This window comes from Halichoerus grypus, chromosome 2 (genome assembly GCF_964656455.1).
Source record: "Halichoerus grypus chromosome 2, mHalGry1.hap1.1, whole genome shotgun sequence".
NCBI classification, from domain to species: domain Eukaryota; kingdom Metazoa; phylum Chordata; class Mammalia; order Carnivora; family Phocidae; genus Halichoerus; species Halichoerus grypus.
In genome coordinates, this window is record NC_135713.1 from 25,479,118 (window position 1) to 25,506,942 (window position 27,825).

At 41.3% G+C, this 27,825-nt stretch overlaps 1 protein-coding gene and 1 long non-coding RNA gene across 2 annotated transcripts in view; both read left to right on the forward strand.

Annotated features, from left to right (window-relative positions):
• Window positions 1–27,825, forward strand: part of NPR3 (natriuretic peptide receptor 3) — a 115,250-nt gene that overhangs the window by 13,529 nt on the left and 73,896 nt on the right. The window lies entirely within an intron of this gene.
• LOC144381065 (uncharacterized) lies at window positions 1,216–27,619 on the forward strand. Its single transcript, XR_013445512.1, has 4 exons — window positions 1,216–1,428; window positions 1,858–2,091; window positions 26,785–26,854; window positions 27,057–27,619. It is a non-coding gene; the product is annotated as an uncharacterized LOC144381065 (long non-coding RNA).

The window sequence follows — 27,825 nt, forward strand, 5'->3', positions numbered from 1 at the left end:
TTGGTTATTACTCAACTATTAACTCATTTGGAATTGTGCAAATAATTAAACTTGCCCAACCCTGCATTCTTTCAGTATGACCAATTTCATCATGGGCGTTTTCATACAGAGATCTAAAATGTCCACAAAACATGTTACTATTAATGTATTACTATTAAAAGCAAATTCTTCAAATTTCTAACTGTGGAAATTAAGGATTATATATTATATTTTGTGTAAAATGAAACTAAATTTTTAAAAAAAGTTTTTATTTATTTATTTGAGAGTGAGAGAGAGAGCAAGGGGAGGGGCAGAGGGACAAGCAGGCTTCTTGCTGAGCATGGAGCCTGACGCGGGGCTCGATCCCCGGACCCTAAGATCATGACCTGAACTGAAGTCAGATATTTAACTGACTGAGCCACCCAGGTGCCCCAAAATGAAACTAAATATTGAGAAGATGTTTCTGTATGGCCTCTCTTCATAAACCTAGCCTATTAACTAGTTCTGCTGATCTAAGTCATCAGAATCATTCTGGCATTTGGAACTAGCACATGCAAGATTACTTTTTTCTTATATAATGATTTAAGAGCTATTCTTCATTGAAATAGTCTCAGTGCTATTTGTTCATGTTTCTAAGAGACTTGTAAACAAAGCATAATTGTAAATTAAAGAGACCCATGTCACCAGTGATAATCAAAATCTTTCTCATTGTTATAGATGGTCACCCAGATAATCATAACATGCTGATATTAAACTTTCTGAGGTTATTTTAGAAATATAAATGCAAAATTCAAACATTCCTGGAAGACTCTACCTTACATATGAAAGCATTTCTCTTCAGCTATCACTGTTTTGTGCCTTAAGATGCTATAATTCTGAGTCTAACTCAGCCACGTAATTTAGAATAACTTAAAAAATATATTTAGAAAGTCAGTGCTTGCAAAATTTGGTTAAGTTGATCTTTTTAAAGGGAGCAGAATGTCGTTTAGTCTTACTGGATCAGAAATATTTTAAAATCAAGTGCTGTGTTTCACAATCACTGGGAAGCAAAATTCTCCACATGTGCATTTACTCAGAATAGCTAGATAATTATTAGCCATTTCGTAACTAGAGGAATGGTCAGAATCCCAACCTCTATTAACTCAATTTACACACTTTTTTTTTTAAAGATTTTATTTAATTATTTGTCAGAAAGAGAGAACAAGCAGGGGGAGGGGCAGAGGCAGAGGGAGAAGCAGGCTCCCCGCTCAACAGGGAGCCTGATGCGGGACTCGATCCCGGGACCCTGGGATCATGACCTGAGCCGAAGGCAGACGCTTAATCGACTGAGCCACCCAGGTATCCCTCAACTTACATGCTTTTTTAATACAATTTGACGAACACGTATTACTGTATTCATAGAAACTGGAGTTTTCACCCACTCCATAGAGGTTATCAAGAGGCTGTAAGGTATTTTTTTTCTCTTTAAATACAACATGCAGAATATCAAGGGCAGAAGAACTAGCAGAATGCATATGGAAATTTTATACCCAACACATATGTAGGAATTTATAGCAGCAAGTCATTGTAATACCCTTTTCAAAGGGTTCATTACATATTTATTCTAAGGATGATGCCAGTGCTCTAAACACCTGTTTCTCAAACTGGGGGTCACAATGCCTGGGGTTCCAAGGATATAGTCTCAGATATCCATGAATTTGCCACAAGAAAGTTTAAAAGTTGCATTTATGTTTCTAAGGTACTCTAAAAATTTTAATATCAGCCATGTTATGGATCATCCGAGTGATCGTCTCATTACTGAGCATTGCCAAGAATTTTTATGCCTCTGTGTTTCTGATGCGTTAACATCAAATTATTCTAATTATCGTGGGTTAATAGGAGAGCACAGATATTTTCATGCCAAATGAAGGCCAAGTCATGACTGGCCCTGCTGTCCCAAGTTTCCCTGTGGATTGAAGGGATAAAGTGGCGGGAGAACTGAGTCATCAGCAAGCATGCAACCACACCGCAGTGCTGAACTCCGAAATGCCTCAGGGTGGCAGGCAGAAGCCGAGGCACTTTGGGAGTAGCAGCTCCGTTTCAGAAAAATATCAGCTGTCAAGTTAAACTTGTGTAAGTAACTTCAATTATATTGGTTTCGTCATTTTGTTTGGGTCGAATTTTAAAATGTGTTGTGCCTTTATAATTTTATAAGTGCTGTAAATCCAAGGAAATTTTTATCCCTGTTTTCATATTTGTACACATCTAAGTAACGTTGCAGTGAAAAGTAATTTAAGGCAACACTAGATGGTCCATGAGCTTTTCTTTTAAAATCTTTTATTTATTTTGTTACAAGTGCTCCTTTTGAGAAACAGTGCTCTAAACATTTTGGACCGTTTCTCGAGGAATTTTCTCTGTTGTGCATTTCCTTGAGTATTTTCACTAGTCCAGATCTTTCTCCTCTGACCACGGATGTGTTGAGGTCATTGCGGGAGACATTTTGTTGCCTGCCCAACACCGACGAAGTCTATCCACAGTTACTGCCCCTCTGTTTTCCTTTCTGGAACGTGGTCTCAGTGGAACCGCCAATCACGGTGCCCCATCCCACCTCCACCCCCACTCCCTGGCCTGGGGCTGGATGCGGATCCCAATGATGTCAGACAGGCTCTCGCTGGAATTTGAGGCTTGACGCAGAGTGACATGAGGACTGAAAATAGTTGAAGCTGATTCATCCCAACGGGTCGAGGCTCCTGCTCCTTTATTCCTTGGTTTTGCCTGGGTTCTGTCCTTTCCAAAATTTGCTGATCAGTCATCGCTTTAATTCTGTGGGCTAACCTTACCTTTCAACCCATCCCTTTATTTTTGATAAGTTTAGCCAGAGTTGGTTTCTATTACCCACAACAATTGATGGAGCCATAAGAGTGACGTCTGGTAAAAAGGGTCAGTGATGATACCAGGAAGTTTTGTCTGGGTCACAAAAAGAATGTATAGCATTTATTGGGGTTCATCATCTGGCTGTTCATTCTATAAACACTCTTGAAAGAGGCTGTGAGCCTAGTGGCTTTAGTATCACAGGGAGCTAGTTCTCTCACTTATCAGCTGTGTGTGTCGCCCTGGGCATGTTGCTTAAACTCTCCAAGCCTGTTTCCTCACAGGTAAGCTGGGATAATAATGGTAAATACCACATGGTATTGTTGTGAAGATTAAATGAGATAAGATACGTAAAGCTTATAGTAAAGACTTAAAATATGAAGTGTTATTCTTACAATTTTCATATGTTTTATGAGACAGTCACTGAGCTCCGTGCTGGGGATGCAAAAGTAGTAAGAGAAAAGAAATTAAGTCCACCCATATTTTTCTTGGAAAAAACATTGACTTTGTTTGAAGAAGTACATTGATAATCTGCCTGGGGTGGAAAGCAAGGAATTAAGCACCGCCGAGGAAATGCTTAATTAAAAGTCGAGTGAGAGGGCGCCTGGATGGCTCAGTTGGTTAAGCGACAGCCTTCGGCTCAGGTCATGATCCTGGAGTCAAGGGATCGAGTCCCGCATCAGGCTCCCTGCTCAGCAGGGAGTCTGCTTCTCCCTCTGATCCTCCCCCATCTCATGCTCTCTCTCTCTGTCTCATTCTCTCTCTCAAATAAATAAATAAAATCTTTAAAAAAAAAAAAAGTCGAGTGAGAATGGGAAGAGAAGAGAAATTAGCCAAAGAATGACAGATTGGGGATTTTAGAGTGAAAGGTGATGTAATATGATGTAGTCTATGTACAGTTAGGGGACAGTTGTTATCTGTGTTTTATTTCCGGAGTCCTATGTGGGATGGTGGAATTAAGGGACAACTTCCAGTTTATAATTTATATGATACTCAGAAAGCAGACCCTTGAAACAGGATTTTGAGATTGGGTTGCGTATAGCACAGAGATCGTGTGCTTGGTAGGGGTGAGGGGAGAACAGGACATGGATAATTCATGGCATATAGCCGCAACATGACTACCCAAATGATCATGGTATGATAGCAAGAAGCCAAGTGCGGTGGAGGGCAAGGCATGGGGAGGTCAAGTGGCTGTGGGACTTAATTGCTATAGCGATAGTCGTGTTTGTAAGGATCATGGAGACACCTGGCTTCTTCTGAGAACCCTAGATAGTCCAAGGGAAATGAAAAGCTTTAAAGATACACTTAAGAATGCACACAGGGAACCAGAAGGCCTCCATGACCGCTTGGAGGGAATCCTTCCTTTTTTGTAACTGCAGGGTTGATACGGCTGAGGGGTAAAGGGTACAGAGGGTAAAACCTGCTAGGCTTCTTACCCTAGGGTAAGGGCACTGGTGGGGCTGGAGTGGGACATGAAGCACAGCTGGTTTGAAGACATTTGGGGGAGACATGGACAAGGCTGAGAACTTTGAATCGGTAAGTTCCCCTTGCCTCCCTTGCCAGCAGAGGAAACCTCATGCCTCTCTGAGGGAACAAACCTTCCTCTCCTAAAAGCCTTTATACCTGGCAATTGTGTCCCAAACTAGTGTCACCACTCATTATCTTCAGGCCCCAACAAGCGTTGAAACCAACAGAGCCCTGATGGAGAGGCACAAAGGCTGGTGTGGGAAGGGAGAGTTTATACATAGCTCCAAGATGTCACTGATCTGAATTGGCAAGAGCCTGGGGAGCAACTGTCAGAGTGGATTCTAAAGGTGTTAGACCTTGGGGCAACTGGGTGGCTCAGTTGGTTAAGCGACTGGAGTCCCAGGATCAAGCCCTGCATCAGGCTCCCTGCTTAGCAGGGAGTCTGCTTCTCACTCTGACCCTCCTCCCTCTCGTGCTCTCTCTCTCTCTCTCAAAAAACAAAACAAAACAAAACAAAAAAACCAACTTAAAAAAAAAGTGTTAGACCAAAAAGGACACTATGTGAGGCTTTTTTGGTCTGAATTATTAACACTGGAGTACTCTTCTGGGATTCTAGATTTAATGTGTTGGCTTCAGTGTGCTCAATTGGCTGACCAAAATCTGGTCTTGGCAGCCATGGCCTGGCAGGTTGTGTTTTTTGAACTGTTTGGAATATATATCCTACCCCAGATGCTCAGTCCTAGGGCTAAGTCAGTTCTCTTGCTTTCGATCACAGTGCAGTTTGGAGGAGTATCGGTCATTTTGCTATCCCTTAGTAGATGGAATTATGCTAATGAGAGTTGGTGGTGAGGAGGTAGCAAACCGCTTTGATGTCTTACCAAAAAACAAGTATGCCTTAGGGTGAAAAAGAAATCCTAAGAAAATTTAGGGCTTTGACATCTTGGTGAGTTTCTAGAGTCCAGTGATCTGGTTATCTGGGGATATTCCTTCTAAAGTGAGAGACGTGTTGTTGCACCTCACCTGGCTCACTTGGTGAGCCTCTTTGGATTTTGGAGGCATATACCCCATTTGGGCATGCTGCTTTGACTCACTTATTGGGCAACCCATAGGATACCAGTTCTGAATAGGGTCTGGAATAAGAAAAGGTTGTGCAGCGGGGCTGGGCTGAGGGCTCAGTTGTCCTGCCACTTGAGCCTTATGACCTAGCGGAACCAGCAGTAGGAGAGAATTTCCTTGGGAAAAGAAACTCCAATATAATAAAAATAAATACGATTTTTATTTTCTCATTTTTATAAAATACATGCTTATTATGCAAATTTTAAATATACAAATAAGGAAAAAGAAGAAAATAAATCAATTATAACCCCACAACCCATATAACTGTGGATCCTATTTTGGTGCATATCCTCCCAGTGTTTTTTGTTTTTTGTTTTTCCCTGAGGCATGTAAATACCTTTTTCTTTAGAAGAACAGACTATATAGAACATAGAATTCTATAACTTACATTTTCCATTAAGTATGTTAAAAGCCCTTCCTTATTCTTCAGCAACATTATTTTAAATACCTGTTTCATGGTTCATTGTATGGATATCTCATGATTTACTTAATTTCTTAGCTGTGGATAGTTAGATTATTTCCCATTTTTAGCTATTATGACAGGTTTTGCTGACCACCATATTTTAATTTTTATTCTATTAAACTAAAACCACAACCTATAAAAAAAGAAAACTATTACCTGAAAAGTAATATATCTTTAAATTAAAAAATGTGAAAAAAAAGTACATATATTTTAAATTGGGGAGGAGAAAGGTAAAGCGTGCATCTATCCTTACAATAATGTAAAACTTTCTGGACGTATTGCTTTTGTGAAGTAGGTGATTAGTCCAGTTTCATATCCCACGAGCTTTGAGCAACAAATGTCTGGGACAGAATTACACGTCAAACCCACAGACTGTAGAGATTTCCTCTTGTTTTTTTCCATCACTGTTGATGAGCATCAAATAGTTTACTGTGACATTTTGGTTTGGGTTAATTCTGCCGAAGAACAACTTCCCTAAGAGTGGCCTTCTGTATTAATCATGATTTCTAGTTTCTATATTTTATGATGTTTGACATCTTGGGAGGCATTGCTGGCTGGGGAGAGACTGCCCCTTCCTGGGGCTACTTGGTTCCTAGAGAGTGCCAACAACTCCCTAGTGAGCATCTTTTTCATATGCGCATCAACCCATCCAAAGTCTGCCTCCCCAGCCACTTCCTTTACTTAACTCACACACCAAACCACCATCTCCCCTGCCCTAAATCAGGTACTGGGCAGCTGGAGACCACCCCTAGAGCTAGAAGCCCTGTGAAATTATTCAAACTATTCAATCTTCAGCTTGTTCAAACCTGTCTACCCTGCCTTACCCATTCCTTTCCCAAGAATAAAGGCTCTGGGTCATCTTATCCTCACTCCTCCTGCCTCTTGGCGCTTTCCCACACCCTGTGTGGTGTGTGGGCCCATCTCTTGGGAAATGGAAGGAATCAACTCTTCTTTCAAAGGTAGTTTTCCTGTGTCTGTCACCGCACCACACTTGATTAAAACAAATCCCAGGTACATCTTAGAACACCTCCCTTCTCTCCTTAATCGGAAATATTCTAAAGCTGCCTGGGGTCCCAATTCTATGCCCTTCCTTAGCCTTTCCTGGTTTATGGCCACATCCACATGGGACTGGTGTGCATCTAGCATTTTTGGATTGCCTGAGCCCTGAAGTTCTGTACACTGTGTGGACAGAGTTGTTTTTTTTTTTTTTCCTGTAATACAGAATGCCCTTTGGGTATTACAATTTGTTTTTTATTTTTCTGGTTTTATTATTATTATTATTTTAACTGGATCTTCATGGTTTTTCCTTGTTCAAAAGAAGAAAATAATCCATTATTTTGCTTCATAATCTTTGAATAGCTTCATGAAACAAGAGGACCCCTGGATTTTATATGACGAAAATATGTCTATAGCAAATGTAAATTTTACCCACTGTGTGTCTTTCCCCAAAGCCTGGTAATTGGACATTTAAAAGATGTCAGCCGAAGCCTCCGTTTGATCTCCATAGCTCTGGCAGCTTAGAAATAACTCCCGCTGAGAAACAGACAAATGCCTGCTCACAATGAGACTAGGAAGCACAGGGACCTCTAAGAAAATGCGCGATTCCCTAGGAAAGTATAAATCAAACAGAAATCGAACCTGAGGGCTTATGTACATTTTAAAAAGACATTTTTTTCCTCCTGCAAAATAAGCTTGGTAGATTTTTTTTAAAAAAATGACTTACTTGATGGGGCGCCTGGGTGGCTCAGTCGTTAAGCGTCTGCCTTCGGCTCAGGTCATGATCCCAGGGTCCTGGGATCGAGCCCCACATTGGGCTCCCTGCTCAGCGGGAAGCCTGCTTCTCCCTCTCCCTCTCCCCCTGCTTGTGTTCCCTCTCTCACTGTGTCTCTCTCTGTCAAATAAATAAATAAAATCTTTAAAAAAAAAATGACTTACTTGATAAAATGCTGAATTTAGCAAATTTAGAAAATTCAGTCAAACATTAAATGCTCACTGAGTACCATGTCTACAGCTTGCAGGCTCAGAACAAAAATGGCAAAAGCTCTTAATAACGTAATGTATGATAACACAAAAAGACATATACCGAGGAGTGATGGAGTCGCAATGCCTCAATTCTTGGGTGGGCTTCACTTAGTGACAGTGGGTATCCCTTCACTTTCCAGACCCTTCTTCATTCGTGAAATGAAAGGACTGGACTGGCTGCATTCTTCCCATTCTAAAACTCTGACATATTAATAATTTACTTGGGATTCTTTCTATGACTATTCCAAGCCCATCTTTAGATCTTTAAATTAGAAAACCCTCTGGTAGAGATCTTTCCTCTTAATTTATTAGCAGTACCAAACACTTCTGATATATGTCAAAATATCGATGCATGCATTTACATTTTATAATGAAGAAATGAAAAAAAAGGGGGGTGCCTGGGTGACTCAGTTGGTTAAACGTCTGCCTCTTGATCTTGGCTCAGGTGATGATCTTGGGGATCATGAGTTCGGGCCCCGAGTTGAGCTCCATGCTCGGCATGGAGCCTACTTAAAAAAAAAAAAAGAAAAGAAAAAAAAAAGAGTAATGGCTAAAATGGAAAACTCTTTGACAATGATTTCTCGACGAAAGGAGGGTAGACGGCGTTCAGGCCGGTTGTGGAGTCGGGGAGCGCACCATGCTGGCGGGCTCTGAATTGCTCGCCACTCTAATAGTGACACTTGACACTGGCAAGTTCGGTCCCAGTTCTGGTTGAATCCAAAGCCCTTGTTTTGCCTGTGGAATACTCCTTAGGAATGTGGGCTTTTGAGTTAAATAACTAGGTTCAGATTCTGGCCCTGTCACATACTGCCTGTGTTACAGACCAATTATTCCATTTTCTGAAGGTTCAGTTTCGTCGCCTCTAAAATGCAGCTGAGACTAATGCCTGGTTCAGAGAGTAACTGTGAGGTTTCAGTGAGCGAATGCCTGCTGCCATTTGTTTTCACTGAGCAAGTGCTCAAACAGTGGTTCCTCTTATTAGGCCCTATTGCCTTCTGGGATCTCAATTCCGTGCCCTTATGATCTTGTAGAACTAGGAATAGTAAAGAAAAAATGTGATATGGTTTATAAATAATATAAAGGAAGTTGGGGGGAATAGAGCATCTAGTATAAGAGAAAGATGAACTATTTCATGAAGGTAGAAAATAGATCCTAATAGAGTTTACAAAGGCAGAAAAATTAACTTAAGAAATGACAGACAGAAAAAAAAAATCAGTATCAGATTGGGAAGGGACAGGACATTTTGACTCTCCTAAAGCCTTCATACCACAGACATTTTGATAAGCAGACGGCAAAGGCTGTGATTGTTATTTGTGTGATAACCAGTGGTTTCATACCTTCTTCATAACCCTGGAGAATAAAATGAAGTAGATTCAAGGCCGTTAGGTTTTTTTCTGCTTGGAGTTTGTCTTTTTTTCCCTGTCTTTTAAGAGTTCAGCTCTTCTTTGTAAAAGCACCCAGCTCATGTTACAAGTCTTTTTTTTTTTTTAAAGATTTTATTTATTTATTTGTCAGAGAGAGAGAGAGCACAAGCAGGGGGATGGCAGGCAGAGAGAGAAGCAGGGTCCTTGCTGAACAAGGAGCCCGATGCGGGACTGGATCCCAGGACCCTGGGATCACGACCTGAGCCAAAGGCAGACACAACGTTGCAAGTCTTGATGGGAGGAGACACCTACCCCCCACGTTGGAAGCCAAAGGGAACACTTTCTCTTTTCCAACCTGCACACCCAGCCAGGGGCAGCTCTGGAGCTGCGCTCTGCAAGCAGACACATCTCTCAGACTTTGGCTCCTCTGGGGGAGATACAGTGTGACGTGTGGACTGGGCTCTTCTCGCCAGGCCTACCCCTTCTGAGTTCTGTGATTATCTATTTCCCGTCTTGCTTGTGAGCTCTCCCTCCCCTCAATCCTTCGCACCTCCAGGAGCCTCCCAGTGAAATCCCTTTGTGCTGAGGGGAACCTGTTTAGTTTGGTTTCCCCCAGAAGCAGACTCTGGGGAAAGAGTTTGAAAGCAAGGAGTTTATTTGGGAGGTGGCAGAAACATCGGTTAGGAGAGTGGAGATGGGAGGTGGGAAGACAGAGCGCTGATCAAAAGTGTATAATCAGAGCCGTCTGGTGGGCTCCAGAAATGAGCCCTCAGGGGAACTCTGCGAACGTGCGGGAACACGGATCTCTGAGTTCTCTTGCTCACGTGGGGGCAGGCACGGGGGCAGTTAGACACTGATTTCTGTGAGGCCGAGCCTCGGGGCTGCTCCGGGCTTGCTCACTGTCCGATCCTTCTAGCTGCCACCAGCACGGGTAAGGGCAGCCTGCTCCTGTTCGGGGAAAGCCTCCCATCCGAGGGCCAGCTCCTGGCAGTTGCCCCCGGGGTGCAGCTCGCAGAGGCGAGGCAGGGGGGCTGCTGAGAGCATCTGCTGCTGAGCCAGCCCGTCCCCGTTGCCTGAGAATCAGAACCGGGCCTGCCACATGCCAGAAGCAGGGCTGTAGCCAGGCCGGCCACTCCCAGGTCAGTCATACTGACCCCACCTGCCTCCCTGACATGACCACGTCTTCCTTGGAGTCTCAGCCAGCCGGGTGCTCCTCCTTCCAGATTCCTGGACCTCGGCAAAACCAGGCCGGCCAGTTGTGTGCTGGCCGCCCGGGGAATGGGGAGAGGAAAGGCTCTCTTTGACCTGATTTCCCCAGTGGGAGGCAGAGCACTGAATCCCACCTCTATTGTCCTAAGATTGGGAGGGGTGGGGGTTGGGGAAGCCATGGGGAAGGAACCCTGACCCATATTCACGGCAGCCATCACTTTGGCGTTTCCATTTCCACCTTCAGTAACATCCCCAAATCACACAGCCCAACAAGAAAATCACCTGCCTAACATGATGAATTATTCCTCAGGTAACTAAAAATGCACACACTTGTTCTCCTAAGGAAGATCAACTAAAATCACATCGGTTATGGTAAACACCTTCTGGGTCGGGATTTCTCAATAGGGTCTGTTCTTTCTTTAATTCTGTGGTGGTCCCATCACAATAATCCTACTGCTGGAGAGCAGAACAACCAAAGGATCAGGCCTCGTGTGTAATTAGAAGAATACTAGTGCTCCAGAGGTGGTTGCGTTCTCCAATTACCAAGTCTGTGACACGCAGGTCAGGGCCACGACTGGGAAAGGGCTGGGGAATCTGGGTCGATGCCTCAGAAAATCTCGAAGCCCCAGACTCCTCTGAGTGTCCTGAGCCTGAGGAAAGGGAGTACTACTTCCTGTTAAAAACCATATTCCCTGCTTGTTTGAAAACAACACAGAAGCGTCTGCCATGCAACACAATAGGGAGCCGCCTCAGGATCTCCAGCCACCTCCTCCTCTGGCTATCAGACCAATAAGCAGGGTTAAATCCAATAAAACTCAACTGTGGGAGTGCTGAGCCTGCTAAGGAAGGACGGAGGCTCTGGGGGGGAAGGAACCCAGGGAACTCACCAGCATGTGCTAGCAGCTGCTGGGAGGCTGTAGATGGAACTGGATCCTGACGGTGCCCGCTGAAGGGAGGTTAGAACATAATAAAGAGAGTTCATCATGGGAGCATTCTTCCATAATATGTGATTTAACACCTTTGGCAATGACCCTGGGAAATGATGGCTCTTTAAAGTTTGAAGAAAGGCAAGGCCCACACCAAGTGAAGTAGAAATTCCAGAACTGCTGTGGCAGGAGGTGGAAAAATAGGTCAGAAGGCTCAGAGAAGAGGACATGCTACAGTGGACATATAACCTAAGGCCAGAAAGCCCACCAACTGATTACGTTCTGGGGCAGGGCCCAGAGGACAGTCCATTTATCAACATATTAAAGAATGTTCTATCGGGGCACCTTGGTGGCTCAGTCAGTTAAGCATCTGCCTTCGGCTTGGGTCATAATCCCGGGGTCCTGGGATTGAGCCCCACGTCGGGCTCCCTGCTCAGTGGGGGAGCCTATTTCTCTCTCTCCCTCTGCCTGCCACTCTGCCCACTTGTGCTCTCTCTGTCAAATAAATGGATAAAATCTTAAAAAAAAAAAAAAAAAAGAATGCTCTGTTGAGAGGGCGCCAGATTCGCTGAGAGTCTCTTTGGTAGTTGTCCCTGGAGGACAGGGCTGATGACAGAATAGGGCTTCCTGATAACAAGGGGATAAAAGGACTCCAAAATAATAAAGACCAGCAGGTCTTTACTCATCAGAAGCAATGAGGCTACAAAATCGGAGTGTCATGGGGGTGGGTGGGGCTGATCACTAAGAAGGCTACAGAGTTGGTTAATAGATGTGTTCCCTGGGAGAGAGACTGATGGACAGGCAATAAGGGTATTGCTTAATTTAAGCCATCGAGAGAAATCAAGGATGGATGATAAGAGATCTGAGCTGTTTTAAGACCCAGATACCCTGAATTAAGGAGAGACCATGTCTCCAAGAAGGAAGGATATGGCAACACCATGGCCAGTAGATACGGTAATGATTCCTCTAGTCCTTTCCCAGGGAGACCCATGGCCATTTGCTCAGATAACCAATCACTGGGGAAAGGGAATAACCAAACATTTCCAAACCTATTGGACATAGGGATAAGTTGACATTGCTATCTGAGAACCCAAAGCAGTTTTGTGGTCCACTGTTAGAGTGGGGGCAAATGGGAGGCCAGGAAATAAGAGCCTTGACTCAGGTCTACTTCACAGTGGGTCATCTGGTCTCTAGTGGGTCAGTTGGCCCCCAAATTGGTATATGACAGAACCTCTACATTGGCTCCTTGGCCTGAAAGATAAGAGTACCACAGTGGGTATTCCTTGAAACTCCTCATCCCCTTCCCACTGCTCCAGCCCAAACAATATTATATCTTCATGGGAAACAGCACAGGCTAATGTTATCCTAAAGGATGTAGGGGGTAGTGGTTCTCTTGCATTCCCATTTAATTTGTAGATTTATCCCCTAAAACATCTAGACCAATCCTGGAGGATTACATAAGATTACTCACACTCAACCAGGTAATACCTTAGACTGCAGTATTGTGCCAGACGTGGGCATCTAAACAAAACCTCAGGTGCACAGATAGCAGTGGTGAATGAATGCTGGTGTGAATGAACAGTGAACAGTGAGGAACGTGTCCTATTCCATTCCTGTCAGAGAGGAGATTAGAACAGTTCATGTTTTGCCAGGGGTGGACCACATTTGTGGTCTGTAAATGTTCTTACCTTGAGTCACTTCTCTTTCCACATGAAGTGGACAACTAAGTGTATGGCCCTAAGCTCTGCTCATTGTGAATACTTGCCTTCACTACTGTGTTTTGGGGCTGTCCCTATGGGACAGCAGCGGTCCATTTTCAGCCCTGCATAGCGTCGTCAGCTGGTCATCAGGGACTCTCCTCCGTATTGCTTTGGGTGTGAGCTGAGAGCTGAAAGAGGGGAACTTGATGAACCCATCTAGAATGCATTCCTCTGCATTATGCTAATGGATTTCTGTCACCTCAACTTTGTTTAACATTGGTCACCATAGTTTAATTTTGGAGAAATTCAAGCTGCTTGTGGTGGCACGCCGAATCCAGAATCTTGGGTAGGTTACCAGTATCAGTCCAGGTTCAACCAGAGAGACAGAACCAGTGGAAGATATACATTAAGGGATTTATTCTGCAGAATTGGCTCATGTGATTGTGGGGCTGGCAAGGCAAGTCCAAAATTTATAAGACAGTTTTTCAGGAATGGCAGGTTGGACTTCTTGAATAAGAGCCTTTTTTTTTTTTCCTAAAAGATTTTTATTTGTCAGAGAGAGAGAGAGAGAGAGCACAAGCAGGGGGAAGCAGCGGGCAGAGGGAGAAACAGGCTTCCTGCTGAGCAAGAAGCCCAATGCGGGACTTGATCCCAGGACTGGGATCATGACCTGAGCAGAAAGCAGACACTTAACCAACCGAGCCACCCAGGCGTCTCTTGATTAAGAACCTTATCTGCTATCCACAGGTGGAGTTTATTCCTCATGAAAGCCTCAGTTTTACTCTTTAAAGCCTTTCAACTGATTTAATCAGGCCCACCCAGGTTATTTATAATCTCCTTCACTTCAAGTCAATGGATTGTGGACTTTAATTACATCTACAAAATACCTTCACAGAAACACCTAGATTAGTGTTTGATTAAATAACTGTAGGACTATAGCTCAACCAAGTTGATGCATAAAACTGACCATCAGAGTACCTGTAACATTAAATTCAATCCCATTTAAAAATCAAATCTTAAAAAAAAGCATCAAATTTATAGATACAGAGAACAGATTGCTGGTTGCTAGAAGTGGGGAGTAAGGAGTGGGGGGAAATGGTTGAGGGGAGTCAAAAGGTACAAACTTCCAGTTACAACAAATAAGTTACGGGGATATAATGTACAGCATGGTGACTCTAGTTAATATAACTTTATTGCGTGTTTGAAAGTTGCTAAGAGAGTGAATCTTAGAAGTTCTTATCATAAGAAAAAAAATTCTGTAGCTACGTATGGTGACAGATGTTAACTAGACTTATGGTGGTGATCATTTCCCAGCATATGCAAATATCTAATCATTATGTTGTACATCTGAAACCAATATGCTGTATGTTAATCATACCTCAATAAAAAATCATATTTTAATGTTTTTCATTTCTTTAAAAAAAAAGACTTCATTTTTTTCCCCAAGTTTTTATTTAAATTCCAGTTAGTTAATATACAGTGTAATACTAGTTTCAGGTGTAGAACTTAGTCATTCAACACTTCCATACCTCTTTGACATTGGCCATAGCTACTTCTTACTAGATGAGTCTCTTATATGGGAAACAAAAGCAAAAATAATCTATTAGAACTTCATCAAAATAAAAAGCTTCTGCCCAGCAGAGGAAACAATCAACAAAACTAAAAGGCAATCTACGGAATAAGAGAGGATATTTGCAAATGACAGATCTGATAAAGAATTAGTATCCAAAATATACAAACAACTTATAAAACTCAACACCCAAATAATCCAGTTAAAAAATGGGAAGACATGAATAAACATTTTTCCAAAGAAGACATCCAGATGGCCAACAGACACTTGAAAAGATGCCCAACATCCGGGGCGCCTGGGTGGCTCAGTTGGTTAAGCGATTGCCTTCGGCTCAGGTCATGATCCCAGGGTCCTGGGATCGAGCCCCACGTTGGGCTCCCTACTCGGCGGGGAGTCTGCTTCTCCTTTCCATCTGCCACTTCCACTGCTAGTGCTCTCCTGCTCTCTCATTCTATCAAATAGATAGATAAAATCTTAAAAAAAAAAAAAGATGCTCAACATCACTTATCATCAGGGAAACGAAAATCAAAACTACGACGAGGTATCACCTCACACCAGACAGAACTGCTAAAATGAACAACACAGGAAACAGGTGTTGGTGAGGATGTGGAGGAATGGGAACCCTCTTACATTGTTGGTGGGAATGTAAACTGCTGCAGCCACTCTGGAAAACAGTATGGAGGTTCCTCCAAAAGTTAAAAATAGAGGTACTCTATGACCCAGTAATTGCAGTACTAGGGGTTTACCCAAAGGATACAAAAAAAGAAAAGACTTCATTTTTAAGGGCAGTTTTAGGTTCATAGCAAAATGCAGAGGAAGGTATAGAGATTTCCCATATACTCCCGCCCTCACACATGTATAGTCTCCCCCTAATTATCAATACCCCCCACCAGAATGGGACATGGATTACAACTGATGAACCTATACTGACATATCATAATCACCGTGAGTCCATGGTTTACATTAGGATTCATTCTATGGGTTTGGACAATTGTATATTGACATGTATCTATCATTATGGTATCAGACAGATTATTTTTGCTGCCCTAAACATCCTCCATGTTTTGTGTATTCATCTCTGTCCCCTCCCCAAGCTCTGGCAACCAGTGATCTTTTTACAATCTCCATAGTTTTGTCTTTCCAGAATTTCATATAGTTGGAATCATACAGTATGCAGCCTTTTCAGATTGATTTCTTTCACTTAGTAGTGTGCATTTAAACCTTTCCCATGTCTTTTCATGGCTTGATAGCTCATTTATTTTTAGGCTGAATAATATTCCATTGTCTGATGTATCACAGTTGATTTATCCATTCACCTACTGAAGGACATCCTGGCTGCTTCCAAGTTTTGGCAAGTATGAATAAAGCTGCTATAAACATCCGTGTGCAGGTTTTGTGTGGGTGTAAATTTTCAATTCCTTTAGGTAAATACCAAGGAGCATGATTGCTGGATCATATGGAAAGTGTATGTTTAGCTTTGTAAGAAACAGCCAAACTGCCTTCCAAAGCAGCTGCAACATTTTTCATTCCCATCAGCAATGAATGAGAGTTCCTGTTGCTACACATCCTCACCAGCATTTGGCGTTGGTAGTGTTTCAGATTTTGGCCATTCTGATAGGTGTGTTCTGGTTGAATCATTTTTTGACCGGAAAGTTTTTAGATCTTTCCATTACTTTTGAGTTATTTGGGAACTCTTTTGAATAAAGGGTTCACCAATAGCACAACAAATAAACCCTAGTGTTACTTGGTAGCAGGCAGCACACTTAGGGTTTTACCTGTATTGTCTCATTAAAGATTTTATTTATTTATTTGAGAGAGAGCAAGAGAGAGAGAGAGAGAGAGAGAGAGCACAAGAGCAGGGGGGAGGGGAAGAGGCAGAGGGAGAAGCAAATTCCTCACTGAGCAGGGAACCTGATGCGATATGGGGCCTCGATCCCAGGACCCCAGGATCATGACCTAAGCCAAAGGCAGATGCTTAACTGGGGTGGCCTTGAGCCACCCAGGCACCCCTGTATTGTCTCATTAAATACTATGAGATCAGTACTCTTGTTACCCTCTTTCATTTTGGAAGAAAGTGAGATTTAGGGAAATTGCCTAAATTCATTCAGCTGGAGTTCAACCTAGGTCTGTTTGGCTTCGAAGTTTATGGCTTTTTATTTTAGAATAGTTTTAGGTTATAGAAAAATTGCAAAGATAACACAGAGCGTCCTGTATTCCCAGTGCTATGGACTGAATGTTTGTGTCCCAGAATTCCTGTGTTGAAGCTTAAACCCCAGTGTGATGATATTTGGAGGGGTGACGTTTGGGAGGTGATTGGGTCATGAGGGTGGAGCCCCAATCATGAGATTAGTGCCCTTGTAAAAGAGACTCCAGAGAGCTCCCTCACCCTTCCACAATGTGAAAACACGGCAAGAAAATGGCCGTCTGTGAACCAGGAAGTGGGTCCTCACTAGACACTGAATCTGCCCGCACCTTGATCTCAGACTTCCAAGCCTCCAGAACTGTGAGAAATAAATGTTTTTGTTTAAGCCATCCAGTCTATGATATTTTTGTTATAACCACACGAATGGACCCACAGACTCAGTTTCCCCTAATATTAACATCTTCTGTAACTGCAGTACATTTGCTGGAACTATGAGCTTAACATTGGTTCATTACTGTTAACTAAGCTCTTGACTTTACTCAGATTTCACCAGTTTTTCCACTAATGTCCTTTTTCTATCTCAGGACCCAATCCAGAATATACCGAATTGCATTTAGAAAAGCTTATCATTTTAACCATTTCACTTGGATTGCTCTATAGAGAAGTTTATAAATCTACAAAAAGGTAGAAAGTTCCATAATTGTTCTTTGAGTCTGGGTGACACAGCCTAATTATGGAATTGTTCAGGTCGAACATTTCTGTTTTTCTTAGAATATAATAACCACTTTGATTTTCAGATATGCTTTGATTTTTGTGCCTGACCCAAAAACTCAGAGACTTTTCCTTAAAGCTTTTTGTAATAGCTTTCAGTAACACTCTTAGTTTCTTAGTTTTCCAGAGAAATAAGCTCCCAAGTAACTATGTTAGTGTTACTCGGAACTCTGCAGTCCTCTTGTCCTGATGGCTTCCTTCCACAAGCCTTCATCTGTGTTCCCTTCATCTGTGTTCCCTTCATCTCTGTTCCTGTTGCTATCACCTGAGTCCATTCAGGAGAAGACTATTTCACATCCAGACTGTTATAAGGACCTTTAAAGGCTCTTCTAACCTCTAGACTCCCTTCAGTTCCAAACCCATCTTTAATGTCAAGACCAAACTGACCTTTTAAAATCATTAGCTTCATCATATGGTCCCCCGGCTATAAAATCCTCAGGCTCTGCTTGATGATTTCAGGAGAAATATTCAAGCTCTAAAATGTTATTAAAAGCTTTCCCTATTCTTTTTCCATTCCATCTTCCTATGAACCCTTCACCTCAGCAAGTCCATTCCTCTGAGACCAGCCAGCACACTACTAACTGACTCAGAGCTCATGCTTGTGAGACTACCCTTATTTGGAATGTCCATTGTCCTTTCTTTTCTGTGTCCAAATATTTTCCATCTTTTAAAGAATCGTTCAAGGTTTATCTGATGGCTCTCCAGGGTGTGTAAAGAGTAATTCTCTTCTCCTAGTAATTTGGAATCTCCAGTGTTTATCAATGTGTCCTAGTGAGCAGGGTGTCCTAGTTTATCATGTGTCCTTTCATTTTGTTATTCCTGCCAGCCACCTGTACACAGTCTGTCTAGGCAAGAATCTCTTGCCTTGTGTTCCCTGGGTATAACTGAAACAAGGACAGGGCTTCGAAAGACTTTCTGTAAAACAGGGGGGAAAAAAAAAAGGAAAATAAATCAAGTTTCAAAAAGCCACAAATTAGCCCACTGTACATAGTACAAATCACTCAATCTACCTTGATGTACTAGTTAGGATTAAATCCAGATGTATTGGCTGAAAACTCAAAGAATGGCTTGAAAATATAGTTTGTTCACTCTTGTAAAAGAAGCCTACCAGTCTATCACTGGGGACTCAGATACTGATTTTCCTACTCCACCATCCTTGGCATGAAGGCTCCATCCCCAAGGTCATTTCACAGTCTTAATATGACTGCTGGAGCTCCAGCCATCATGTACATATTTCAGGGAGGAAGAAGAGAAATGGCCAATGGAGTCAGAGTATGTCCCCCTTTAAAGAGCCTTCCTGGAACTTTTACCCAACAATTAATTTCCACTTACATTTGACTAGCCATGTTTATTATTTTTTATTATTTTGTTATCTTTTTCAAGGTTTTTTAAAAAAGATTTAATTAATTAATTAATTAATTAATTATTTAGAGACCCTTGGGGAGAGGGGCAGAAGGAGAGGGAGAGAACATCTCAAGCAGATTCTGTGCTGAATGAGGGGTCCACCATGGGGCTGGATCTCATGACCCTGAGATCGTGACCTGAGCTGAAACCAAGAGTCATATGCTTAATTTATTGAGCCACCAGGTGTCCCTATTTTTTCAAGTTTTTATTAAATTCCAGTTTGTTAACGTATGGTATAATATTAGTTTCAGGTATAGAAACTACACCTGACTCATCACTTGCATATAACACCCAGTGCTCATCACAACAAGTGCCCTCTTTAATACCCATCACCCATTTAGCCCATCTCCCTGCCCACCTCCCCTCCAGCAACTCTCAGTTGTTCTCTATAGTTAAGAGTCTGTTTTCTGGTTTGCCTCTCTTTCCCCCCACCCATGTTCATCTGTTTTGTTTCTTAAGTTCCACATCTGAGTGAAATCATATGGTATTTGTTTTTCTCTTAACTTATTTCACTTAGCATAGTACTCTCTAGCTCCATCCATGCTGCAAATGGCAAGATTTCATTCTTTTTAATGGCCAAGTAATATTCCATTTTATATATATACACCACATCTTCTTTACCCATTCATCAGTTGATGGGCACTTGGGCTGTTTCCACAGTTTGGCTATTGTAGATAATGCTGCTATAAACATTGGGGTGCATGTATCCCTTTGAATTAGTATTTTTTTATTCTTTTGGTAAATACCTCATTGTGCAATTGCTGGACTGTAGAGTAGTTCTATTTTTAACTTTTTGAGGAAAATCCATACTGTTTTCCAGAGTGTGATTAGCCATATTTAGCTTCACATTGCCATACTTAGTTTCAAGGGAGGCTGATGAATATAATTTTTCATTAGAGAAGATTGTTGCCTTGAATAAAATGGATCCTATTAATAAGGACAAAGGGAAGAACGAATATTGGGTGGACAACTAGCCCTCTCTGCCGCAGATTGCTTCTACGGCTGAGAAACCCTCTTCAGTAGATGTCCTCCAACTCCAAACCTCAAAGTCTCATTGTCTGTTTTGTTTGTACCTTGAACTTTTCTCTAGTCTCCATGTGGGGGTGTTGTCTTAGAATCCATTAGCTCAGTGTTCCCTCAATCTCCTGGGCTGGCTCAATCCATAAGAGCCAAATATTTCTCTAGGTTTCAGTTTTTGGCCAGGGAGTTGTACCTCTTTCTAGATGACTCTCGGTAAAACACTAGTTTTAGTGTAGCATGCTGTGGAACTGTCCTCTAGAATAGTAGACGGTTATTTTAATGGCTCCCAATGAAGCATGCATCTGGCACTCACTCCCTTATGTGTCACCTTCCCACACTGATTTTGGGTTTGGCCATATGACATGCTTTGGCCAAGGAGACGTCAGTAAATGTCAAGCCAGAGACTTGATATGTGCTCTTGCACTGAGGCTTGCCTACTGTGATCACCTCTGTGTAAGAAATGCAGGGCATCTTATCAGAGAGGCTGCATGGATGAGAACTGAGACATTCCAGCTGGCAGCCCCATTTAATCTCCAGGCATGTGAGTGAGGCCCTCTCTGATCTTCCAGCCCCAGAGAAGCTGCCAGATGATTATAGCCATGTGAGTAATTCCAGACAAAATACCAGGAGAACCCCTCAGTTGAACTCACTTACAGAATCATGAGTAAATAAATGGGTTCTGTCTCAAGCCATTAAGTTTTGAGGTGGTCTCTTATGCAGAAACAGAACTGAGCCATCTTGGATATTGCTCAGAGATGTTGTGACTTGGGTTGAGACTGTGGATTGGTCATACCTACTAACCACAAGGCTATAGTTTTAAGAACACTTACTTGTTCTGGTCATTCAACATCCATTTCTCTCTCTTTTGGTAACAACACTGGGATTTTAGTTAGGGTCATCAGTTATTCACTTCTCACGTGTGATTCCTTTGGCCACAGTGTTTGGACAGGAAGAGGTAGGTGACCTAATTAACAACTAAAGTCAGGTTTAGGACTTGTTCAAATTCTCTTATCGTCTAGAAGACAGACTCTGCAGTTATGAAGTGTCTGAGGAAACTGGTTCAGCCCTCCGCTTTGGTAATGGAGACACACTAAATAGGCATTAGGAACATACTGAAGTTTTACTCTAAAGAAGTTCCTAAAGGAAACCCTCATGTGGAGCTGGTGGGGATGGAAACTAATGCTGGTATTCTGCAGAGTAGTCTGGCCATAGAGAGTAAAATAAAAACACACACACCTTTGACCCAACAACATAAACCCCAGGAAAACTCTCATATAGGGGGCCCAGATGACGATCCTCATCCGAGCCGTTTCTGGCAGCTGAGAATTAACATTGGTTGAAAGCTAGGAGAATGAACAAGTATGCTATGGTAGACTACTATGCAGCACTCAAAAGTAACAATGTAGTTCCACAACATGGCCGGCTAGAAGGTCCTGATGCTCCTCTACCCCACAAAAGGAAACCAAAAAACCAGTAAGTGAACAGCTGATGAAAATGGATCTGGGAAAGCTCTGGACTACAATGAAGGATTAGCAGAAACTCTGCAGAGCCCAAAAACTGAGGATGTTGAAAAGAGTACACATAGACAAGAGTAGGAAACATTTTACCTGTGTCATCCCAGCCCCCTGTCCAAAATAGCTCAGCACCAAGAGGGATCCCCTTAGAGGGATTTTACCCCACGGGGGGAAAAGGAGTGCAGGAGAACCCTAGTAATCCTCACTCCTGAGGACACCCACAGTCCTCACCAACACGGAAACCATGTGCTGGAGCTGTCCAGAGTCCCTGCTGCTGTGTTCCCTTCCCAGGGCTGGAGCTGTCACCGCACTGACCTAAGAAAGTCTATAATACAACAAGCCCACAGCCATCATCATACACAATGGTGTAAAGTTAAAAGACTTTCCTCTAAGATGGAACAGGAAAAGGATGTCCACTCTCACCACTTCTGTTTAACATAATATTGGAAGTCCTAGCCACAGCAATTAGGCAAGGAAAAGAAATGAAAGACCTCTAAGTTGGAAAGGAAGAGGTAATGTTATCTCTGCAGTTGACATGATCCTATGTAAAGAAAACCTAAAGATTCCACTAAAAACTGTTAGAATTCCGTTAATAAATGAAGAAATGAATTCAGCTAAGTTGCAGGTTACACAATCAACATATAAAGATCAGTTATGTGTTTCTATCCACTAACAATAAACTATCTGAAAGAGAAAAAAAGGAATCCCATGGATGGTGGCATAAAAAAACAATAAAATACTTAGGAATAAATTTCACTAAGCAAGTCAAAGGCCTGTGCACTGAAAACTATAAGACATTGATGAGAGAAATTGAAGACATAATAAATGGAAAAGATACCCCATGTACTTGGATTAGAAGAATTAATATTGTTAAAATGTCCATACTACTGTGAGCAATTTACAGATTCAATGCTATCCCTATCAAAATTCCAATGGCATTTTTCACAGAAATAACAAAAACTATCCTAAAATTTTTATGGATCCCCAAAGGATCCCTAAACCAAAACAATACTGAGAAAGAAGAACAAAGGTCAAGTATTATACTTCCTGATTTCAAACTATATTACAAAACTATAATAATCAAAACAGTAAGGTTCTGGCATAAAAACAGGCACACAAACCAGTGGGTGAGAATTGAGAGCCCAGAAGACCCTTGCATCTACAGTCAACTAATCTTTGACAAGGGCAACAAGAACACACAATGGGGAAAGGATAGTCTCTTTAATATGATGTTGGGAAAACTGGAGATCCACAAGTGAAGGAATGAAATGGAACCCCTATCTTACACCACTTACAAAAACTAACTTGAAATGAATTAAAGGCCTGAAACCACAAAAATTATAGAAGAAAACAGGGAAAAAGCTCTTTGACATTGGTCTTGGTAATAATTTCTTGGATAGGACACCAAAAGCATAGGCAACAACAGCTAAAACAAACAAATAGGACACATCAAACTAAAGAGCTTCTGTACAGCCAAAGAAACCATCAATAAGGGCGCCTGGGTGGCTCCGTCGGTTAAGTGTCTGTCTTCAGCTCAGGTCATGATCCCAGGGTCCTGGGATCAAGCCCTGCGTCAGGCTCCTGGCTCAGCGGGGAGTCTGCTTTTCCCTCTGACCCTCTCCCCTTTCGTGCTCTCTCTCAAATAAATAAATAAATTTTTTTTTTTAAAGAAACCATCAATAAGTTGAAAAGGCAACCTATGGAAGGGCAGAAAATATTTGTAAACCATGTATCTGATAAGGGATTAATATTCAAAATATACAGAGCCTATACAAAATAGCAAAAAAAGTAAATAATCCAATTAAACAATGAGCAAAGGACCTGAATAGACATTATTTCCAAAGAAAATATACAAATTAATGGCCAGTAGGTATATGAAAAAATGCTGAACCTCACTCATCATCAGGGAAATGCAAATCAAAACCATAATGACATTATCACCTCGTATCTGTTAGGATGGCTCTCATCAAAAAGATAAGAGATGAATGATGAAACTGTGGAGAAAAGGGAACCTCTATACCTTATGGGTGGGAATGTAAATTTGTGTAGCCATGATGAGAAACAGTAGGCAGTGCCTCAAAAAATTAAATACAGAGCTACCATATGATCCAGCAGTCCCACTTCTGGTAATCTATGCAAAGGAGATGAAATCAGTATCTTGAAGAGATATCTGCACTCCCGGTTTCCTCCAGCATTATTCACAATAACAAAGATAGGAAAACAGCTTAAATTTCAACAGATGAATGGATTAAAAAATATATTTATATATATATATATAAATATATGCATACATATTTGCATACATATACATATATAATGTAATATTACAATGAATATATAATGGAATATTATTCAGCCATAAAAAGAAGGACATCATGCAATTTGCAACAACATGGATGAACCCCGGAAGACATTATGCTAAGTGAAACAAGGCAGCCAGACAAAGACAAAGACTCTACGGTATCATTTGTATATAGAATAAAAAAGAAAGCTGATACCATAGAAACAGAGAATAAAATAGTGGTTGCCAGGCACTGGGGGGAGGGGGAAATAGGGAGATGTAGGTCAAAAGGTATAAACTTTCAGTTATAAGAAGAATTAGTTCTGAGGATCAAATGTACGGCGTGGTGACTATATTTAGTAATACAGGACTGTATGCTTGGAAGTTGCTAAGAGATTTTCAGCATTCTCACCAAACACACAAAAAGAGCTAACTACATGAGGTGATGTACGCATTAATTATCTTGATCTTGGTAACTAGTCCACCATGTATATGTACATCACATCATCACATTGTACATTTTAAATATGTATAATACTTGAGAATTATTCCTCAATAAAGTTGGAAAAAAAGAGATTACCAGTTCTAAAAATTAAACAAAAGTAATGACACAATGACATAAATTTTTCACCTAATAGTTAATAGTATATATAGTATATATAGTATCCATGTTACTCTCTGTGTAAAGAAGAAATAGCATAATACAATTTCCATATTGGAATGACACAGGCATGCACAAGAAACACTCTTTTTCAAGAATCTAAGACCTATCTGTGGCATATATTAAACACAGAGAAGATCCCGTTGAGTAAAGGGAATGTGAAGAGACTGATGAAGGAGAGAAATTAAGACAAGAAACTCACAGATTGACATGTACCAGATTGAATGTGCCAAGAATTGATGCTATGGTTAATTTAAAAATTTGTACCTGAGGTGAAAAAAACCTCACGGTGATCTATACGGCATGAATGGTTTGCAATTTGAGACAATTTGTACACTTACATACACTTGAATATGAGAAATTGCCCAAGTAGAAAGTCATTTCCACGTCATACCTTGAGACTTCCAAGAGTCTGCAATGCAACGGATTCAGGTTAAAATAATCTTTACTATTTTTCCCAGGCAGTTAGTAAAGGGAAAAAGAGAAGGGCTGAAAGGAGAATATTTTTGTAGGATGGATGAAGAGGAAAGAACATTTAATGTCAAAGGAGTTACCAACAATTGAAATGTAACAATGTCAGCTTGAAGAAACAATTTTCTCCACTAGTGTCAGGGCGAAATTTGATGTCACAACATGATCACCGAAAATATGAGAGGGCAAATGTCAAGAATTTTCCTGATGTTTTCCTCATGGCATTCTATTCTATTTTAGTCTCATGTATCAGCTATCCAAGATTTAATACCTAGTGGAATGTACTTGCTGGAAAGAAATAAAAAATTATATCTCACAACATTGCACATAGTGTAACAAAAATTTTCCTCATCACCTTAAATTCCGTTCATAGCATTACAAAAGATAATATACTGATTTTTTTTTAGGATACTGCATTTTTCCCACTAACAAGGAAATAATCAAGAATTGAGTACAGGTGATGAGATGCTGGTGTATCAATGTGTTAAGACCTCTTAAAATTGGTATTTAGGATTTTGGGCCTCCTACGTTGTTTGCATATTCAGAAATCCAGCATGGTCATATCTGAATGTTTTTGAAAATTATGAATTTAGAAGTTTATATATATAAGTTTGTATCTATGAACGATTTCTCTTTGAATTATCTTTTTTCCTTTCTTTGCTTTATTATTTCTCTTCTAAATTCTGTTTTATGGGAAATTTGTATTCTTCGGATTTACCATCGTTAAGAAAATTTTAGGTGCTTGCTATATCCTTCTTGAAGGAGGGAATGCAGGATTAAAGAAAAAACCCTCAGTCCTCACGAAGTCTGTATTCTAATTGATTAATGCTCGTTAATTTAGAGTATAAACCGTTCAATATTGTGATGTAATAACAGCAGGAAAATTATTTTATAAGATGTTTTTGAAATTTGATATAATTTTGTCCTGATAATGTTTCTCCAAAACACAGCACAAGTGAGTATTATCACGTGATTTTCTATCACATACAAGTAAGTATAACTTGGGTCAGATCATAGCCCCGAACAAAACAAATGAATGTCTGATATAGTAGGTTTAATGAAGCCCCAGAACACCATAGTCCTTGGCACACTGTAAGTATCTTAAAAGGTTTCCCGAATTGGACAAGAACATTAAGCTCTTTTTATTACCTGGGTAGTTAGTACATTAGGATACATTTTATTCTTTTCTCATTATTTGTGATAATGTCCACTATCTATAAAGTAAACGCATTCCTTCCAGCACAATCCTCTTTGTGCTTCCATACAATCTGCCTCTTTCTTCCCCATCCCCAAAGTCCTGTGCCCTGCACAACTGCTCTATTCCCCCCCCCGCCCCTTTTTAAAGAAATCACTCTCTGATGTATCCCTGGCTTCCCTTGCTCCTTTAGTTCTCTGAGGCTGGAGGCAGCCTGACTTTGTGTAGGAACCTTTTAGATGGGAAGGGCAGCTGTGGGTGGCAAACATCAGCTCCTACTCTCTTTGCTCCACTGTGCAGAGGGAAGACATGAACAAGCTTTTGTCTCCAGCTTACTAGGAAATATCTGAGGTTGCGAATCCAGGGCCAGTATCACAGTGATTGCCAAAAGGGTTCCCCCTGGGAAACCACTGTCACCAAACAAACATTATTAAGTAAGGTCGATAGATAATTCCAAGCAAGTTACACCAAAAGCCACACCAGTTCGGGTTTTGAATTAATTCTTTCATTCCATAAACATTTATTGAACACTTACTTGGTCTAGTACTCTTTACCAGGCATTAGAGGGAATTTAATAACGAGAGCTGCCATTTATTTTCCTACGGGATACAAAGCATCCTGCATCTATTTTTTCTGATCCTTATTTCTGCAACACCAGGACAATATCATTATCTCCCGTGTAGAAGCGAGAAAAATCGAGGCCAGTGAGGACACTGAAGGTCAAACAGGTGAGGTGATAACCTGCCTAAGCGCTGGGAGGGTTCTATGGGGGTGCTCTTTCCCTAGGATGCCCCTGGGAAGCCCGGCCCCCAGCCTGGTACTCAGGTTACACCAGAGCAGTAGCTCTACGTTTTTCAGAAGTCTTTCTTTCTTTAAAAAAGATTTATTTATTTATTTATTTATTTATTTATTTATTTATTTATTTGACAGAAAGAGACACAGCGAGAGGGGGAACACAAATGCAGGAGAGGGAGAAGCAGGCTTCCTGCTGACCCTGGGACCACGACCTGAGCCGAAGGCAGTCGCTTAACGACTGAGCCACCCAAGTCTTTCTAATGTCATTTTGTCTCAGTACATCTTCAAAGAAGTGAAAAGAGATTGTGGCTAATGGGAACCTAGGAGGGGACAGTAAGACAGAAACAAATCTGACCTTAAGAATGTAAGTCTGTTAGAGTTGTTTTCAAAAGAATCCCTCAAGCCCATCTTTAGCCGCAGTTTCTGGTGAAATTGAATCATACATTTAAATGGAAAAAATATGTAATTGCTATTTTTTATAGTGCTGGAAAAAAATCACAGATTTGTAAAATAGAAGAAAAGGGGTCAATGAATAGAGTCCCTGCTTGAGGAAAGATAAAGCCCAGAGGCAAAGTTGTAATTTAATTTTTTGGCATTCACTGATTCCTCTCCCAGGTCTTGAATGGTTCCCTCTAAAACATCAGCTATATGTTAAAACTAAAACCTCAATACTCATTAAATTACAGAAATGTTCTGAATTGTGCGTAATATTCTTTCATCTTTTCTGCCTCTAGGGGGAAGTGTGTTTTCAACAATTCTGTCCCCAGAAGGTATTTTCTTTGTGGGCTGCTGACTTCACAGGGATCCTTTACTGTCCCTTACTGTGACCTCAGGGCTGGCTTCACGAGGGAGAAGATGTTCTCTGTGAAAATCTGGAAAGGTTCTTACTTGAGAGGTTGCCACT